The 19801-nt window shown below is 38.0% G+C and overlaps 2 long non-coding RNA genes and 1 other non-coding gene across 4 annotated transcripts in view; 2 read left to right on the top strand and 1 right to left on the bottom strand.

Moving 5' to 3' along the window:
- LOC107132462 (uncharacterized) overlaps positions 1–17317 on the bottom strand; it is a 56501-nt gene extending 39184 nt beyond the window's left edge. The window contains exons 1-3 of the long non-coding RNA XR_001500287.3: positions 16913–17317; positions 11981–12198; positions 11084–11146 (exon numbers count right to left, since the gene is read on the bottom strand). This is a non-coding gene — a long non-coding RNA (uncharacterized lncRNA). The remainder of the gene's footprint in view (positions 1–11083; positions 11147–11980; positions 12199–16912) is intronic.
- LOC112446654 (uncharacterized) lies at positions 241–14114 on the top strand. Of its 2 annotated transcripts, XR_009494466.1 has the most exons (4): positions 241–3012; positions 3656–3777; positions 5607–5707; positions 13767–14113. It is a non-coding gene; the product is annotated as an uncharacterized lncRNA (long non-coding RNA). The 2 variants fall into 2 exon arrangements; XR_003034676.2 differs by having other exon boundaries at positions 241–3777; positions 13767–14114.
- LOC112446880 (small nucleolar RNA SNORD107) lies at positions 4300–4373 on the top strand. Its single transcript, XR_003034964.1, has one exon. It is a non-coding gene; the product is annotated as a small nucleolar RNA SNORD107 (small nucleolar RNA).
- Positions 17318–19801: the final 2484 nt, after the last annotated feature.

Below are 19801 nucleotides of genomic sequence, written 5' to 3'. Positions count from 1 at the left end.
TGATTTGTGTCAACCCTGCATCAGGCAAGCTATTAGCACCATTTTTTTTTTTCAACAGCGTTTGCTCACTTTGTGTCTCTGTTACATTTTGATAATTCTCACAATATTTCAAGCTTTTTATTTTTAAGAATCTTCAAGATTCCTCCATGTTTTAGCAGGTCTCAGAATTTCATTTCTTTCTAATGCTGAATTTTATATATCTATCTCTCTCTCTCTCTCTCTCTCTATATATATGGATGACACTTGCATTGCTTTCATCTTTTGGCTGTGTATAATGCTACTATGAAGGGTACAAATAGAATATACAAATATCTGTTTGAGTGTCTACTTCAGATTCTTTGAAGCATATATTCAGGAGTGGAATTGTTGGATGATATGGTAATTCTGGGGCTTCCTCGGTGGCTCACAGGTAAAGAATCTGCCTGCAATGAGGGAGACTTGGGCTCAATCCCTGGCTCAGGAAGATCCTCTGGAGAAGGGCATAGCAACCCACTCCAGCATTCTTTTTTTTTTTTTTTCTTCTTTTTTAAATTTTATTTTATTTTTAAACTTTACATAATTGTATTAGTTTTGCCAAATATCAAAATGAATCCACCACAGGTATACATGTGTTCCCCATCCTGAACCCTCCTCCCTCCTCCCTCCCCATACCATCCCTCTGGGTCGTCCCAGTGCACTAGCCCCAAGCATCCAGTATCGTGCATCGAACCTGGACTGGCAACTCGTTTCTCACATGATATTTTACATGTTTCAATGTCATTCTCCCAAATCTTCCCACCCTCTCCCTCTCCCACAGAGTCCATAAGACTGTTCTATACATCAGTGTCTCTTTTGCTGTCTCGTACACAGAGTTATTGTTACCATCTTTCTAAATTCCATATATATGCATTAGTATATTGTATTTATGTTTTTCCTTCTGGCTTACTTCACTCTGTATAATAGGCTCCAGTTTCATCCACCTCATTAGAACTGATTCAAATGTATTCTTTTTAATGGCTGAGTAATACTCCATTGTGTATATGTACCACAGCTTTCTTATCCATTCATCTGCTGATGGACATCTAGGTTGCTTCCATGTCCTGGCTATTATAAACAGTGCTGCGATGAACATTGGGGTACATGTGTCTCTTTCCCTTCTGCCTGAAGAATCCCATGAGCAGAGGAGTCTGGCAGCCTACATCTTTCTTTACAGTCCAACTCTTACATCCATACATGACTCCTGGAAAAGCCATGCCTTGACTAGACGGACCTTTGTTGGCAAAGTAATGTCTCTGTTTTTTAATATGCTGTCTAGGTTGGTCATAATTTTCCTTCCAAGGAGTAAGTGTCTTTTAATTTCATAGGAACTGCCATATACCTAGAAATATTTTTAAATATTTATGCCTAGTGGGATCCAGGCCTCCAGATTTGTTTCTTTATCTTCCAAGTCATTTTAATGTGCACTCAAGATAGAGAACCACCACCAGAGCCAACAGTGAGGTTTCAGCTTCCTCTTCTCTGATCAAGCTTTTCCATCATTATTGTATTTGGGATGGTGCTTTGTGATCAGTGATCTTTAACGTTTCTACTATGGCTCACTGAAGGCTCAAATGATGGTTAGCATTTTTTTAGCAGTAAAATATTTTAAAATTAAGGTATGCACATTAATTATAATAAAAATACATAAAGGTATGCATTTTAAAGACATAATGCTTTGTATACTTAATAGACTGCTGCTGCTAAGTCGCTTCAGTCGTGTCCAACTCTGTGCGACCCCATAGACGGCAGCCCACCAGGCTCCACCATCCCTGGGATTCTCCAGGCAAGAACATTGGAGTGGGTTGCCATTTCCTTCTCCAATGCATGAAAGTGAAAAGTGAAAGTGAAGTCGCTCAGTGGTGTCCGACTCTTCATGACCCCATGGACTACAGCCTACCAGTCTCCTCCATCTATGGGATTTTCCAGGCAAGAATACTGGAGTGGGTTGCCATTGCCTTCTCTCTACAGTACAGTATATACATAACTTTTATGTGCACTGGGAAATCAAAACGTTCATGTGACTTGCTCTATTGTGATATTCACATTATTGTGGTTTTATGGAACCGAACCTGCAATATCTCTGAGGCATGCCTGTAATATAAAACCATAGTGAAGGAAAAGACTTTTCACCATGTGAGGCTTGTATTGTCACCAATGTTTGATGAAATGTTAACATTTGGTCCCCATTTTATTCCCTTCCCCCAATTCCAGCTATATTAAAGAGTTAAATGTAAAATGTTCACTTATTATCACAAAAAAGAAAAACTTCAAAGAAATATGTTATCATGTAATTCTGGAATAGTGAAGACTTTCTACATTTAAAAGGAATGGTAAATATCAAGAAGAAAATATTAAGAGAAGTAATTCTACTAAAAGAAAAAAAACTTGTGTTTAAAAACAAAACAAAATATTGGTAATAGATTTGCAGTAAGTATAACCAAGGGTTAATATTTTAAAACAAAAAGAATATACTAAATCTAAATTAAAATGCTAAGATCCCAATAGGTAGTTAACATGAAGAGATATTAAAAAATAAACATAACTAGGTAAACTAAAGGATATGTTAACATTGATATTTGTTGTAGTTATGTCCAACTCTTTGCAACCCCGTGAACTACAGCATACCAGACTTCCCTGTCCTTCACTATCTCCCAGAGTTTGCTCAAACTCATGCCCATTGAGTCAGAGATGCCATCCAGCCATTTTATCCTCTGTCACCCCCTTCTCCTCTTGCCCTCAATCTTTCCCAGTCAGGGTCTTTTCCCATGAGTCAATTTTGGAGCTTCTGCATCAGTATTGGAGCTTCTGCATCAGTCCCTCCAATGAATATTCAGGGTTGATTTCCTTTAGGATTGACTGGCTTGATCTCCTTGCAGTCCAAGGGAATCTTAAGAGTCTTCTCCAGCACCACCATTTGAAAGCATCAGTTCTTCAGTGCTCAGCCTTCTTTATGGTCCAACTCTCACATCTGTACATGACTACTGGAAAAACCACGTATGTGCTTAGTAACTCATTTGTGTCCGACTCTTTGCAACCCCATGGATTATAGCCCACCAGGCTTCTGTGTCCATGGAATTCTCCAGGCAAGAATATTGGTGTGGGTTGCTATTCCCATCTCCAGAGGATCTTCCCCTACCAGGGATTGACCTGGGTCTCCTGCATTGCAGGCAGATTCCTTACCATCTGACCCACCAGGAAAAACCATAGCTTTGACTATAATGGATCTTTGTCAGCAAAGTAATATCTCTGTTTTTTAATATGCTGTCTAGATTTGTCATAAGTATTATCTAATATTTAATATTATAATATTAGATAATATTTATTGAATATTTATTATATGCTAGATGCCATGTTATGTACTTTGCACATATTATTTTATTTAATCCCCACAAACCTTTAAACTAGGTTCTATTAAGACCCTAGGTTTATAGATGAGTAAGTAGCAGGGGAGGTTAGGTGGCTTTGTGGCTGAGTTTTCTCTCTCAATTCTTTTTGTATTTATCATATTTGTGTGTGTGCTCAGTTGCTAAGTCATGTCCAACTTTTTGAGACCCTGTGGACTGTATCCCGCCAAGCTCCTCTGTCCATGGGATTTCCCAGATAAGGATACTGGAGTGGTTGCCATTTTGTTTTCCAGATCTTCCTGATCCAGGGATTGAACCTGAGTCTCCTGCTTGGCAGGTGGATTCTTTACCACTGAGTCACCAGGGAAGCCCTTATTGGAATTAGCCTGTTGTTATTCTCATTATCTTTATCAAGGTAAGAATCAATAAGTATTTATCATTTATTATGCACACATGCATGCCAAGTCTCTTCAGTCATGTCCAACTCTTTGCGACCTATGGACTGTAACACCAGGCTCCACTGTCCATGGGATTCTCCAGGCAAGAATACTGGAGTGGGTTGCCGTGTCCTCCTCCAGGGGATCTTCCTGACCCAGGGATTGAACCAGCATCTCTTGAATCTCCTTCATTGGCAGGCAGGTTCCTGGTAGGCTACAGTTCATGGGATTGCAAGAGTTGGAGACAACTTAGCACTGTCTTTCTTTACCGCTAGCAAAACCTGGAAAGCCCTGTTGTTTATTCTAATCTATAGAAATAGTGTCAGATTCATTTCACTTTACAGTATTACCTTTAGCAGATTCTAGCGCATTAGAGTTATCTAATCTAGGGATACTATGAAAATAGGTACTTTAAATCATTGAATTAGAATACAATATTATATAAAAGTCAAGCTTTTCTATGTAATTTATAGGATCTGATTTTAAAAAGCTACGTGATTTATTTATGATGACATAGGACCTTGTCTGAACATGATGATTTCAAAGTTTGAGCTTAAAAGGACAAAAAAAAAAAAAAAAAAGCTACGTGATTTTAGGATTACAATCTTAAATTTCTTTTGGAACCTTAGGCAAAAAACTTGGGAAAATTTTTTAGAGAGGTAGTGACAAGAGAAAATTCTTTTTTTGGTCTGTATAGGGTATTTTTGTTTGTTTAATTGTTTTGTTTTGCTTTGCTTTTGGTCTATTCTTGCCAGTTTTAAAGCCTCCCCCTTTAAAAAATTACCTTTCTTTTTAACTCCCAAAGGCCATAAGTTTAATTTTCAATTAACTTTATAGAAGTCCATATGCATTGCATAGATTTGGTAAATATACTTGACGGATGATAATTTCAGAAGATTTTGTTTATTGAAGCTGACAAAAAAAAAAAAAAGACTTGCAAATCAATTGATTCCAACATCTGTCATGTTTGGACAGAGTGTTTAAACCACAGTTTGAATGTAAATATAGTTTTGGCTGGCAAACAGGTTCATATTTCAGAAATGGTTTACCTCAAGAACATTTTGAGGATAAATGTTTTTTACCTTTTCCAAACGTTTATGCTAATTCAAGCTTGGGCGAGTTTAAAGGCGGATTCATTTTGATATTTGGCAAAACTAATACAATTATGTAAAATTTAAAAATAAAATAAAATCAGAAAAAAAAGAAAAGAATATGAAAAAGAAAGTGTATATATATATGTGCATAATTGAGTCACTTTGCTATATAGCAGAAATTAGTAGTGTTGTAAATCAACTATACTTCAATAAAACAGATTAAAAATAAAAAAAAAAATAAATAAAGGCAGAGGAGAAAACTCTGGGCAAGGGAGGGATTAAAGACAGTGGTGAGAAGGCTGTAGCACTATTATCCCAGCATGAAGACATGCATATTTGATTTCTCTTTTCCCTTCTTAACTCTTATCAAATCAGTCAACCAGTCTTGTAAATTCGCTGCCTACAGTATCTCTCCAATGGTTCCTTTCTTCCCTCATTTGCAACGCTAGTATCCCAATTTAGTTCCCAACCCCCTTACTCCTAGGCTATTATAATAACTTAATATTTCATTTCCTTGATTCTGGTTTCTCCTACCTTCATTCTGTGTCACTCAGGCCGCCAGACACGTTTTCTTAAAGGACAGCCTTCCCCATCTCACTCACCCACACAGAATTTTTATTGCTTTCTCTAAGTTTGAGCTCCTTAGCTGATACTGCAAATTTCTACATCTAATTGGGACACCACACATTTGGTCTAATTTGCCTGCTTTTCAGGTGTTTCCAGCAGTCTGGGATGGTGAGACGTTCCCACTTCCTGCCTCTTACTACTCTCCAAGCATATTTTACACAGTCCTGGCTGCATGGTTTTTGTTCAGGTAATTATCCATTTTCTCAAATTTGGTGTTCCATTTTAATAATACATTTTGAGGTTGTATAAGGTTTGTCTAGATTCCTGGGCCTAGGTGTTGCATTTTCCTCCTTTTTAAATAGACTCTATTTTTCAGGAAAGTTTTATGTTTATAGCAAAATTGAGTGGAAAGTGCACAGAGTTCCCATATAGCCCTTCCTCCCACACAGGCACAACCTTTCCTACTATAAACACACCAAATCAGAGCCGTGCACTTGTCACAGCTGATAAACCTCCATCAAAATGATCCAAAACCATCGTTTACATCAGGGTTCATTGGATCTATCTTCCATTTTAATATCACACAGAATAATTTCTAAGATTCCTCTGTGCTCTTTTTTTTTTTTTAAATAACTTTGACTTCTAGCCTCTTCTTTAAAATAAGTTATTTATATATTTATTGACTGTGCTGGATCTTTGTTGCTGGGCGCAGGCTTCTCATTGCACTGAAAACTGCCTTACTTAGCTGTGTTAGAGAATACACAAGGCAAAGAAACTGCTTTAAACATGAAACTTGAAAAATTGACAATGCCAGGGGGAAAACGTCTTTGCATTATTCCCCTCTTATGAGTACATGTACAAATCTGATTTGTAATATGAGAAGCAGACTTTTTGAATGAGGAAAAAAATTAATATGTGCAAATGCGTGATATATGATACAAAAAAGAATGGAAAAGCCACATGCTTATTCTAATAAATTAAAGAACCAACATAAAATAAGAGGTGTTTTGATAATCTCAGTCCAGAAAGAGACAAGAGCAATTCTCAAATAAGGTTTCATTTAGCCTTTCTACATCCATATGCGTTGTACCTCAATTTTTATAAAGTACACATAAAGAAAAACACCAATACAGTATACTAACGCATATATATGGAATTTAGAAAGATGCTAACAATAATCCTGTGTATGAGACAGCAAAAGAGACACTGATGTATAGAAAGTCTTATGGACTCTGTTGGAGAGGGAGAGGGTGGGAAGATTCGGGAGAATGGCATTGAAACATGTATAACATCATGTATGAAACGAGTTGCCAGTCCAGGTTCGATGCACGATACTGGATGCTTGGGGCTGGTGCACTGGGACGACCCAGGGGATGGTATGGGGAGGGAGGAGGGAGGAGGGTTCAGGATGGGGAACACATGTACACCTGTGGCGGATTCATTTCGATATTTGGCAAAACTAATACAATATTGTAAAGTTAAAAAAAAAAAAAAGTAGAGCCCAAAATTGGCAATTAAATATCCAACATTTACGTATTTGTTCGTCTGGGTTGCTTTATAATGGTCTGTTGTTTTGATGCTTGATAAAAAGCCTGTAAGTTTAGTGAAACTCAGCAAATACACTTACAAGATTGGGAGTTAGACTGGATTTGAATGCAGGCTTGGGAAATTGATATTCTCGAGCCTCATCTTCAAATGATGAAAATATTTAGAGATTTTGCTGTATTCATTAGTAAATAGAGGTAGAATAACTAGCACAGAACTCAACATTCAATAGAGGATGGGGATAAATCTTATCGTGAGGACAGTGTGGTGGAAATAACCTAGATTGGGGATATGGATGAATTTTATCTGGTCCTGATTGGAGGATTGACTTTTGAGGGATATTTGTGTCATCTTTCCCGCCTTCAATTTCCTCATCTCTAAAATGAGAAAATTGGACTAGATCAGCTGGTTAAACATTTTTATAGTAACCCAACCCTTTGTGTAAATGAAAACTTAAACAAAAAGTCAGTGTTTGGAAAATGATAAAAGCAGAGCTGGTAGGGTTAAATCTAGCAAGTGGAGCAGGAGCCAACCCCTCGACCACCCCTCTCACCACCTCCCAGGGCTGCTCAAGCACCTCCTATGATGTCTTGGACTCAGCAGAGCCTGGGAATAGATGATTGCCAAGATGCTCTGGACAGGTCTTTCTGCTCTGTGGATGTTTCTACAGTGTAATGGCTTGATGATTTTTTTATTAAACCCATAGTTTATTGTGTCTCTCTCAGAAAGAGCCCAGACAGTATTCTTTATGACAAGAATGATAGAATGATGCAGTCTATTTGAACAATTAAATATGCTTAGTGACCATTGCTCAAAACTCATTAAAAGAAAGAACCAATATGTCATAAGAGCTTGACTTGGTGACTCAGACAGTAAAGAATCTGCCTGCAATGTGGGAGACCTGGTTTGTAGGAGACCTAGGTTGGGGAGATCCCCTGGAGAAAGAAATGGCTAACCACTCCAGTATTCTTGACTGGAGACTTGCATGGACAGAAGAGCCTGGTGGGCTACAGTCTGTGAGGTCACAAAGAGTCGGACACAACTAACACTTCTACTTCACTTTCATATCTCCAATCAGTCCTGTACAACCATAGCTATCATAACTGGCGAAGTGGAGACAGTGTATATGTTTTTGACCTGTCACTTGATTTCCACCAGAAAGATGTCATCAACTCCATACAGGTCAAAGCAGAATTCCCAGAGTGAATAAGGTCAATTATTAAAGTTTTTGTGGAATATCCTCAATTCTAATCAGATTTAATTAACTGGATACTAGAGAGTGAAAAAGTTGGCTTAAAACTCAGCATTCAGAAAACTAAGATCATGGCATCTGGCCCCATCACTTTGTGGCAAATAGATGGGGAAACAATGGAAACAGTAAGAGACTTTATTTTCTTGGGCTCCACAATCACTGCAGATGGTCACTGCAGCCATGAAATTAAAAGACACTTGCTCTTTGGAAGAAAAGCTATGACAAACCTAGACAGCGTATTAAAAAGCAGAGACATTACTTTGCCAACAAAGGTCCGTCTAGTCAAGGCTATGGTTTTTCCAGTAGTCATGTATGAATGTGAGAGTTGGACTCTAAAGTAAGCAGAATGCTGAAGAATTGATGCTTTTGAACTGTGGTGTTGGAGAAGACTCTTGAGAGTCTCTTGGATTGCAAGGAGATCCAACCAGTCTATCCTAAAGGAAATCAGTCCTGAATATTCGTTGGAAGGACTGATGTTGAAGCTGAAACTCCAATACTTTGGCCACCTGATGCAAAGAAGCGACTCATTGGAAAAGACCTTGATGCTGGGAAAGATTGAAGGCAGGAGGAGAAGGGGACGACAGAGGATGAGATGGTTGGATGGCATCACCAACACAATGAACATGAGTTTGAGCAAGCCCCGGGAGTTGGTGATGGACAGGGAAGCCTGGGGTGCTGCAGTCCATGGGGTTGCAAAGAGTCAGATGTGACCAAGTGACTGAACTGAACTCTACTCTCACTTTATCTTCAAATTACCCTTTATAGGAGGGGCCATTATGGTCATTTTACAGATGTAGAAAATGTAACTGCATCTTTAAAGAGATCTGAAATCACATTGGCTATTAAGTGGCAAGGCCAATATGCAAGCCCAGTTTTCTTGATACCATGTTCAGTCCTCTTTTTATAAGTCATAAAAGCCAGGGAAGATACAGACAGAACAATGTACACACTTTCCTTTACCAAGAGTGTGTTTTTCCTAATCTGCTTGAGAATTCTAAATATTTCAGAGACCCTCTCTGAATCATCTGATGACATAGAGTTCCTAAGGATTCAGGGCAATCTGAATTTTTCAAAGGCACGATGGGTAAATAGTCTTTATGTTTCAACTTATAGTGCAAACATTTCCATCCTGATATTAATATTTATGGATTTTTTTGAGTTTCAATGAATAGTTCTCATGATAATTCCCAAATCTTCAGAAAAACCTTGCTTTCATAAGTAACAAATTGTGTCATTATTCACATCTGTTCTCATTTTCTATAGGCTTAAAAAGTCCCTATTTATTATGGGAGCCAAAAGAAATCACTCTTCACCAGTGTCTATCGAATTCTGGCTCGTTTTCTCACTTAATTCTTTATTTGCCAATGAAATGCTTATCCAAAATAAATAAGGGACCTACTAAACTGCGGCGATTAACATGCAATGAGTCTCAGATTCCATTCACTTATGGAAATGGAGTAAAAGCCAACATTTTAGTTATGCTGCTGTGATGTCAGTGGCCCAATTAGGCTGTTAGAACTGCAGGAGTTACTACTTTAATATCACATTAGCACATCATTAACTTGAACCATACCAAAGCAGTATGAAAATGAACAATTTTCATTTTTTAAAAGAGACAATATGAACTTTTCCTGCTGCTTAAATTTGTTCCACATGTCTATTGGGATGGGGGTGGTAACCGAGGATATGTGGAGTACAGTTACATTTTAAATTAATAACAAGTTATTCTCGGAAAGGGTGTGTATATTTAGAAATTAAATCTGGGGTATATTTTTAAAATGAAAAATTAGATGAATCTTTATATATTAAATTTTTTTGTATACCTTTTTCTGTATAATTTTGTATACCTTTGTTAGTTGCCTGAAAATCTTTTCTGGATCAAGATGGGTTAGAAACAAGCAAGTAAGCAAACAAATACATGAAACACTATCTTTTCTATTTCCAGATTATGCCTACTGACTGAAGCTCTAAAGAAATATTTTGAATGGATGATTTTAAAATGCTATTATCTACGTGGCCTAATTATTATTACTTTTTAATTTGATACACATATCCCATTTTATTTTTATTATAATTTCAAATTGTAAAGTACTTTACAATTTCTATGTGATGCAGTGGTAAAGAATCCATCTACCAATGTAGGAGACTCAGGTTCAATCCCTGGGATGGGAAGATACCCTGGAGGAGGAAATGGCAACACACTCCAGTATTCTTGCCTGGAAAATTCCATGGACAGAGGATCCTGGTGGGCTACAGTCCATGGGTTTGGAAAGAGTCAGACAGAACTGAGCACACATGCACTTACAATTTCTAAAACACTTGAATAGATAATAGCATTATTTCATCTTCATGTAACCTTGTAATATGGTCAGAGCAAATATCCATCTCTTCTTCACACAGATGAGGAAATTGGGTTTTGACACTTTAATGCTAAATGACATCCTAGGTCAACACAAATCCATTTCCATTGTTTGTTTCTGGATGACTTTGGAAAAAATTACTACTCTATGCCTCAGTTTTGACATCTGTAAAATGGGAACAAGCAGATAAGTATTGCAAGATTGTTGTGGGGAATAAATGAGATAGTCCATAAAAATCTTAGTATAGCACCTGAAACATGACAAATATCTATAACTATTAACTGCTATTATTATCACAGTTTTTGAAAGAAGACTGCTAAAGATAATTGTACTACAGAATGAAATTATAATACAGTATGAAACTGTTCTCACACTGTTGCTACGATACTTGTATAACATTACTTGTATAATGTTAATTGTCCACATATTTTCTTTAGATTGATTTCCTCATAATTGCTTTTGGTACCTTTACTCCTGGGGTTCATTTTCTTTCTTGCTGATGTGTGTCCTTCTGTACTTTCATGAGGGCCTGCGAGGAGTAAAGATGTTTACATTTTGTACATATGAGAAAAGTTACAATTTTTGTCTTCATTCCTAAATGATGATTTAGCTGAAGGGAGACTCTGGTTGTTGACAGTGAGAAAGCTGGTGTCCCTCTGACTGTCATCCCTCAGTTGGCCATCTGTCCATTCTCTCTGGCAACTTTTAGGACCAGGTGAAGAATCTGGTTATCCTTCCCGCTCTGTACTTGCACTATTATGCACTGATGGAAGAACTTACCTTTATTGATTATATTTGATGTTAAGCTATCACTTTGAATTAGATGCTCATGGATATATTGAAGTAGGCATCACTTAAAATAAAATATCGTTTTCCGCCATTTCTTATACTAGTTTCTCCTGGAATACCTATTAAAGCATATGTTAGAACCTCTCATTCCATACTTCCTGTCTCTAAATTTTCAATAGTATTTTCTCATCACTTAAATTTTCAGTTAAATATTTCACCTGTATTCTGGGTGATTTTCTCAGATATATTTGTATTCTCTCTTTAGCTGTGCTTAGTTTAATTTTTTATTTAAAGAATTTCTATTTAGATGTTTAAAATCTGCTTTTTACTTTTTAAAAATAATCATTTACTCTTTTTTGCCTTATTTTCTCTTCCTTTATCCCTTGAATAATTAAACATACTATTTCTAAGACTGCATTCTGTTTGCTCTATCCTGAAATCCCTTGGGTATAATTTCTCTTGCAGTTTCTCCTTCTGATATTCTTACATTTTGGCATGGTAGGCTATGGTCTGTGTGCAGATATGGCATGACAGTGCTATGTGGGCATCCCATGCATGACAATGTCATACATACCTTTCTGGAACTCTGGAGAAGATAACAGTTTCATGCTGATGTTTACTCCAATTCTGGGCTTGAAATGTCCAAACTCTTTGGGCCATGTAGGAGTTCAAGTCCCATGGGCAGTACAGATTCAAGCTGCAGAGTCTGGCAGCATAATCTGCTTTTTATCCACGGCCTTGATATGGACCTTGGTCCTGCTTGCTCTGGTATGGTGATTCAATGCTGGCAAACTGTCTCACACAAAATACATACCAAATAAATGCTTACTGAATGAAAAGTGGCAGAACCAGCCTTCATAAACGCAACTTTTACAAGGCTAGAAACTCCTCTGAACTTACTGGCTTTAGTTGTTTCTTATGACTGTTCACATTCTACGTGTCCTTAAAGAATTGTGTTTGTTTTTATGAAAGTTGCTTGGTAGTGCAGTTTTTCGTGCTAAGTTGCTTCAGTTGTGTCCGACTCTTCATGACCCCGTGGACTGTAGCCCACCAGGCTCTTCTGTCCATGGGATTCTCCAAGCAAGAATACTGGAGTGGGTTGCTGTGTCCTCCTCCAGGGGATCTTCCAGACCCGGGGATCGAATCTGTGTCTCTTATGTCTCCTGCGTTGGCAGGTGGGTTTTTTACCACAAGCGCCACCTGGGAAGTTTTATCCTTCACTAAATTATCATTTTTTTCTTTTTTTTTTCCATTGGAAGATACTTGCTTTACAATATTGCACTAGTTTCTGCCGTACGTCAACAAGAATTAGCCACAGGGATACATATGTCCCTCCCTCTTGAACCTCCCTCCCATCTCCCACCCCATCCCACCCCTCTAGGTTTAACAGAGCACTGGGCTGAGCGCCCTGTGTCACACACAAATCCCCACTGGCTATCATTTTACATAGGGTAATGTATATGTTTCCATTCTACTCTCTGAATTTGTGATACTCTCTCCCTCCCATACTGTGTCCGCGAGTTTGTTCTCTATGTCTTTGGTCTCCATTGCTCCCCTGCAAATAGGTTTATCAGTACCATCTTTCTAGATTCCATATACGTTCATCAAATTATCTTTAAATTTAAAAAATTGAAGCTGAAACTGGAGATTCTAGAAATTAGGGTCTGAAGACCCCTCTATCAGCTCTTCTTACCCATCCTACCCCTTTAGTAACGATTTGCAAGTTTCCAGAAAGACGATGTTTGCTGTTCTTAAACTATGTGGTTATATAGTTCAAATATGTATCTTTTTTTTTTCAGATTACTAAAAATCAGGCCCAACCTTAAATTAGAAAGTAAATAATCTTGAAAAATAGCCTGAATATCTTGACCACTTTTTGATAATGGTTTCCGGAAACTTATGAAGGACCAGAATAAAGAAGTTGGCTTTGCAAAGGAAACTTCCACACAGAAACTTATTTTAATTGAGAGCAACTAAAAAGAGAAACGGAGAAGGCAATGGCACCCCACTCCAGTACTCTTGCCTGAAAAATCCCATGGATGGAGGAACTTGGTGGGCTGAGTCTATGGGGTTGCTACGAGTCAGACACGACTGAGTGACTTCACTTTCACTTTTCACTTTCATGCATTGGAGAAGGAAATGGCAACCCACTCCAGTGTTCTTGCCTGGAGAATCCCAGGGACAGGGGAGCCTGGTGGGCAGCTGTCTATGGGGTTGCACAAGTCAGACACGACTGAAGCGACTTAGCAAAAAGAGAAATTTTCATGAATTGAGGTATGGAGAAGTCATTATGACTTATACAAGAGTTAAGTTGAATTTCATGCTAACTAAAACAACCTATTTTCTTGCCCATCAAACAGATACTGCACATCTGCTTTAATTACTAAGGAAAATGACACATCGACCTGAAGTAAAGCATGTCCATGTTAAAATGAAGGATTAAATGTTCCTCTTCCCGGGACACCAATGCTTGATCTTTCCCTTCCAGGCACGAAGGTCATACTGACCCACTTTGGACATGTTGGGTTTTTTTTTTTTTTTTTGGAAATCTTGAAGATATGTATCCCTGACTTGTTTAAAGTTTGTTCTGACAAGATATAAAACTGTGCTGAAAACGAGGCTTCTTGGGAGCAGTTTCATGACTGCTGGGCTATAGTCTTCAGTTTGGCTCAAATAAAACTCTTTTTTATTCTTATTATTGACTGATTACTGATTATTTTCATTGACATTAAAGCCTTTCTAACATAATTATGGTTGCTGGTACAAGATAGAGGGAAAAAGTCGCTGAAAGGAAAAAGAAGCCAGCAAAACTACAGGGAATTTAATTCGTCTATTAATGTAGCTGTCCCAGTGCTCTCTTTAGGTTTGTAGTACTTGTGTTCTGATATAAAAGCATGTGAAACTAATAAAGAAATTAGCGTTGAATCCCACTCTTAGCAGTATAAAAATATAACAGCCATTGTCCCTAAAAAGTATAACAACATTTCCATCAGCTGTGTTATTATTGAACAAGTGGAATTAGTAATGTGCTATTAACGATTTTCACCACGTTCTGGTAGATATTGGCCATTAACCCCACCAAACAGCTAAGGGGTAGAGAGAAAAAAATGGAATTTGGCAGATTTCTGTCTTTCTGCTGGTTAGAAGCTGTAAGAGCTTGGGTGTTGAAATTCTTTATTCCTTTGCTTCCTTTCCCCCAAAATGAGGATAATGAGACCTCCTCCACAGAGTTATGGCAAGGATTAAATAACATAATCCCTGTAAAGACGCTTCACAAACTTGAAGCAGCGGCTATCAAAGCGAGGTCCTTGGTTCTGCCATGTGGACCTCACCTGGCGACTTTAAAGAAATGCAAATTCTTGACTTACTCTAATTCCTGGTCCTAGTTCCTTCCCAAGCTCTTTCCCAAAGTCCTGCTTCTTAGGACACCCTATGGCCCTATACAATTCCCTTTTTCACTCAAGCTAGGCTCCATGCTTTTGAATTAGCTGCAGGGAATCATCTCACTGAGTGAAGGAAAACATCCACAGGCAACTCAGCTCCTCTCCCGTAGGAGTGTTGGATCTAGGACCTTTTTATCTGGCTGCCCAAGGTCCTTTTATAGTCCATCAACTTCCTTTTTTTCTTTATCCTTTCCTCTGCAGTAAACTTGGTGGTTTGGATGCTGGATTAGATATGTGCTTATTTTTTCACGCTTCTCTCTCCATCTCTACACATCTGCACACCCCTCTCCTGCCCCCACACCTCCACCTTCATGCACTTTTTTTTTTAACAGTTTGTAAATTTCCAGGTCTCGACAAAGTTCCAGTCATCGTCCTCAAACATCCTTACCACAGGTTGAAATTCTCTGAAGTTCATTGCTCTAAAATAGTAAATTACTTGCTCACGCAGTTAAAAAAAAAAAGTAAAATTCTTTGCCAAATCCCTATTGTGTAGACCTTAAACATTCCAGTTTTATCTGCTTTCCTGTCCCACCAGATACCAAGACTGACACGCTCCATATCTCATCCCATAACTTCTCAAGGATGAGTGAATGATGTTCAAAAATAGAATTATGGAAATTCAGAGTTGGGAGATATCCAACTTTCTCCCCTTGCAGGGGTCCCTGTTACAACCTTCCTGCTTTTTTTGGCCATCTAACCTCATATACTCTCCGTCATGGAGAGCTGTGTGGCTTTCATGAGTGCTTCCTTCCATTAAAATAAAACCTACCTCTTTGTCACATCCAAACTCAGCCCCCATAGAACCCTTTAGAGCAAATATATTCCCTTTACTCTACAACAGCATCATCTCTCAATTTTTCTTTCTTAGGATAAACAATATTGACCACCTTTTTAAAAAAATTTAGATTTTTTTTTATTGAGGCAACATTTGTTTATATCATTATATACACCTCATGTGTACAACATTATATTTCTATTCCTGTATACCCTATGGTATTCTCACCACTAGAAGTAATCTTGATGCAAAAGACCTTCTCTAAGACACATTAGAGTAAAATCATCAAAAGTCCTTTAAGTGTTTTTTGTTAAGTGGGTTTATGGGGTCATATTCCTTAACATTTTCTTGCGACTATGACGATATTTCACAGGGCCTTTTTAAAATGTAGCCCTTGAAAATTGAACATAATAATTGGAATGTGATTGGAATGTCCATCTCTCTGGAAGTATATAAGGACTATATTTTGCAAAGACTTTTATCATCTTGTTGGCTCCTAAGATCTTTCTCATTTTATGTTGTCAAGTTAAGACCTCTGAATTCTATAGTAGGAGTTTAAAACAAGAAATGTAGGACTTATGTAACTACCATCACAACAGTAGCATATAATTGAGAAAATTGGTCACCTTATACTTTCTCTATACCCATTGGCCTAGCTTCACCTTACCCTCATCTCCTCCCTATTTTTATAGGCTAAGTTGATCCTCTTGTTTAATAAAAACTAACCTCTCCACCCATGTAATTCACTCTTTTCTTTCTCTCTGGGAGCTTGCTTTAATTCTTTTTTTTTTTTTTTCTCTCTCTCTTTCTGGCTTTGCCACTTTTACTTCTAAACTGTTTCAAATCTCTTCCATTATAAATGAAACAATCTGTCTTATAGCAACTACCTTATCTCTTTCCTTTCTTTTATTACCAATGTCTTTAAAAAAGTGCATGCTATACTTACTCACTTATCATTTATTTTTAAAAATATACTTTAATTTGTCTTCCCTCTCAACCACTCTACCGAAATTGTTCCTATTAAGTCTAACAATTGGTCTGATTGTGAAATTTGAAGGTCATTTTAAAGGCCTTATCTTATATGTTATATTGGATACATAAATCACTCTTCCTTCTTGTAATTCTGTTTCCATGGCTTTCATGGCCCAAGATCCTTAAAATTTTCTCCCTGTCTCTCTAACCATCTTTTCCAGTTTATCTATGGATTTCTGTTCCTCTTAATGGCTCTTAAAACCTGGAGTACCCACAGTAACACTAGACTGTTGATAAAATCTTTGGCTCCTCTCACCTGGGTCTGGGCTCTAGTTTTCTCCTCTTTGTCTTTTTCTCCTTTTTTGCCCATCACAATCACCCTCCATGTTGCTTCCTGAATGATCATGTGAAATGCAGGTCTGAACTTGCTGCTTCCTGGCTGAATTTCTGCTTCAGCTGTTCATGCTTAAGTGACGAAATCCTGTTCCTTTACGTGACATAGTGTCCCCATGGGTCACGCTACTTCTCCAGTATCATCTCTCATTTCCTGCACTGCATTTTAGTTCCTAAATTTTTCTGCATACACCATATTGGTTTTCAATGCATGTCTCTGTCAGATTGTGTCCTTTGGCTGGAAAAAACCCCTGCTTAGCTTGAGAGCCTATTTCACTGGAACACCTTCCTTAATCCCTTCACTCGCCATTGGATGGGCTTGCCTGGTGGCTCAGCTGGTAACGAATCCGCCTCCAATGTGGGAGACCTGGGTTCGATCTCTGGGTTGGGAAAACTCCCTGGAGAAAGGAACATATTGCAGTATTCTGGCCTGGAGCATTCCATAGACTATATAGTCCATGGGGTTGCAAACAGCTGGACATGACTGTGCAACTTTCACTTTCCCCATTGGATGAATTAGATGTTACTTCTCTGTGCTTGTGTGAATACACCTATCACTGCACTTTTTATGATTCTCTCTCTTCAGCTATTGGAGGAGGAAATGGCAACCCATTCCAGTATTCTTGCCTGGAAAATTCCATGGAGAGAGGAACCTGTAGGTTCCATGGCTATAGCCTATGGATCCCATGGGCTACTGTCCATGGGGTTGCAAAGAGTTGGACTCAACTGAGTGACTAAGCACACACATTCCTCAGTTAAACTGAGTATTATGAGGAACTGGGATAAAATATTTTTCATTTTTTTGTATCTATATCTCCTAACAAAGGGCCTAGATGAATGATTAACCACTATAGGGTGATTTGCTACTTACATCATTCTACATTCATCTCTTATTATAGCTAGTTTTGATTTAGTCCAACATTCCAGGCTGTCCTGCTTTTTTAGTTCTCTAGTTGACCATCAATGCTATTCATTATCTTTCCATTCTTTGTGGTACTGGCAAATTAGGCATGCATGCCATCTTAGTCTCGATCCAAATCATTAATGGCAAATGTTGAATAAGATGAATCCTAGGCTAGAATTCTAGAGCTAATGAGTAATATCCAGCACCTAATGTCTCGTTCTTTTTTTTTTTTTTTAACAAATTGCAAAAATTAAGTATCTTTGCAAATAGCTCAATTTCAGATGGAACTTAGGCATTTGATTCTACCTACTGTCTTATATCTCCTCTTTTGCCAATGTCTTACCTAATGTCTTCATTAAAAGACAGTGTAAAACTAATCTTTAATGAAATCTTGTGCTACTACATGAGTCTCATTCTTTCACCACTGAATACTCACCAAAGAATTAAGTGGACTGAATACATTTTATTTGTTAATGGAGGAATAAAATATAAGAGCACCACCACTTTCCATTGGTTACACCAGAGCTCCTGTATTAATCATTGTAACACACTATTTCTCTTTATCATTGCTCCAAGGAAAAATATTTCATTATTTGTCAAGCAAATATACAATCACATCTCCTAGAAACTCATAAAACATCATTTAAATTTGGATTGTAGAAATCTTTAAATTGATAATATATGCACATGTACATACCTTACAAGTGCCAGACTCTTTTCTAGGTGTCATATAAATATATTATACAAAGATATATATTCCTTAGAACAACTTTATGAAGGGGGTATTCTTCTTTATCTGTTTTAACGCTAAGACAGATAAAGAATAATACTTTAATAACTTGTTAATAACTTGTGTAAGGTTGTACAGTTAGTAAGTGATACGGGCTTCCCTGGTGGCTCAGATGGTAAAGAGTCTGCCTGCAATACAGGAGTCCTTGGTTCAATCTCTGGGTTGGGAAGACCCCCTGGAGAAGGAAACGGCTACTCACTCCAGTATTCTTGCCTACAGAATTCCATGGACGAAGGAGCCTGGCAGGTTACAGTCCGTGGGTTGCAAAGAGTCGGACACAACTTACTGACTTTCACTTTCACTTCCAATGTTTATCAGGCTTGGTAGAAAATTCTCGTGTGTAGTTAGCACAAATTCTAACCATCACTGTCCTACCTAACATACAGCCATATCCTTCTCAGAAATGATCATCATCTCCCTTCATACAACACACCCAATCCTCTTTGCATGCATATCTGTTGGTGGGTGGGCAGAGTTCCTGGGCTTAGAGTACCAGTGATGGAAACTATGGTGGGTGGAGAAGAAAAAACATTCCCATAACCTAATTTGTTTTGTTTTTTCGGTGAATGAGTATATTTATTTTACCTTATTTGGGATATCAAAGAATATGTTATTCCATAATTCATGCACATAGAAAGAGAATAAACAAAATTATAAAACTAAGGATCACGGAACAAGAGGTTTTCAGATCACAATGTAATTTGTTTCTGATAGGCTTCAGAGGGAATTGGGGATGGAAAAAGGCTCGTCATTGTCTTCTTTATTATTATAGTCATAACTATTATCTTCATTGTGGTAGGAAATGTTCTTTCCCTTTCCCAGTATTTCTCTCTTGGCCCACAAAAGGGAACTTGGCCCTCCTGACTATATTAGGAAGAAAACACGGGAGTTCCCCACCCCCAGCTTCACTCCTCCTTGCCTGGGGAGGAGTGAATCATCTGCCTGTAGAATGGCTGGACCCAGTGGGGAGTCCCCTGGGGCCTGCCCGTCCTTAATTTGAGATCTTGTCTACTCTGTATCCTAATCTTGTTGCCATGCAATAGGTGAATGAATTCAATTAGTCATGGCTTCTCCATCCTGCCACTGGGTGGGTAACACTATTTTAGGGTGAGAGGGAT

The sequence above is a fragment of the Bos taurus genome, chromosome 5 (assembly GCF_002263795.3).
Source record: "Bos taurus isolate L1 Dominette 01449 registration number 42190680 breed Hereford chromosome 5, ARS-UCD2.0, whole genome shotgun sequence".
NCBI lineage: Eukaryota > Metazoa > Chordata > Mammalia > Artiodactyla > Bovidae > Bos > Bos taurus.
The sequence above is the reverse complement of the archived record's forward strand: the minus strand, read 5'-3'. Positions and strand labels throughout refer to the sequence as shown.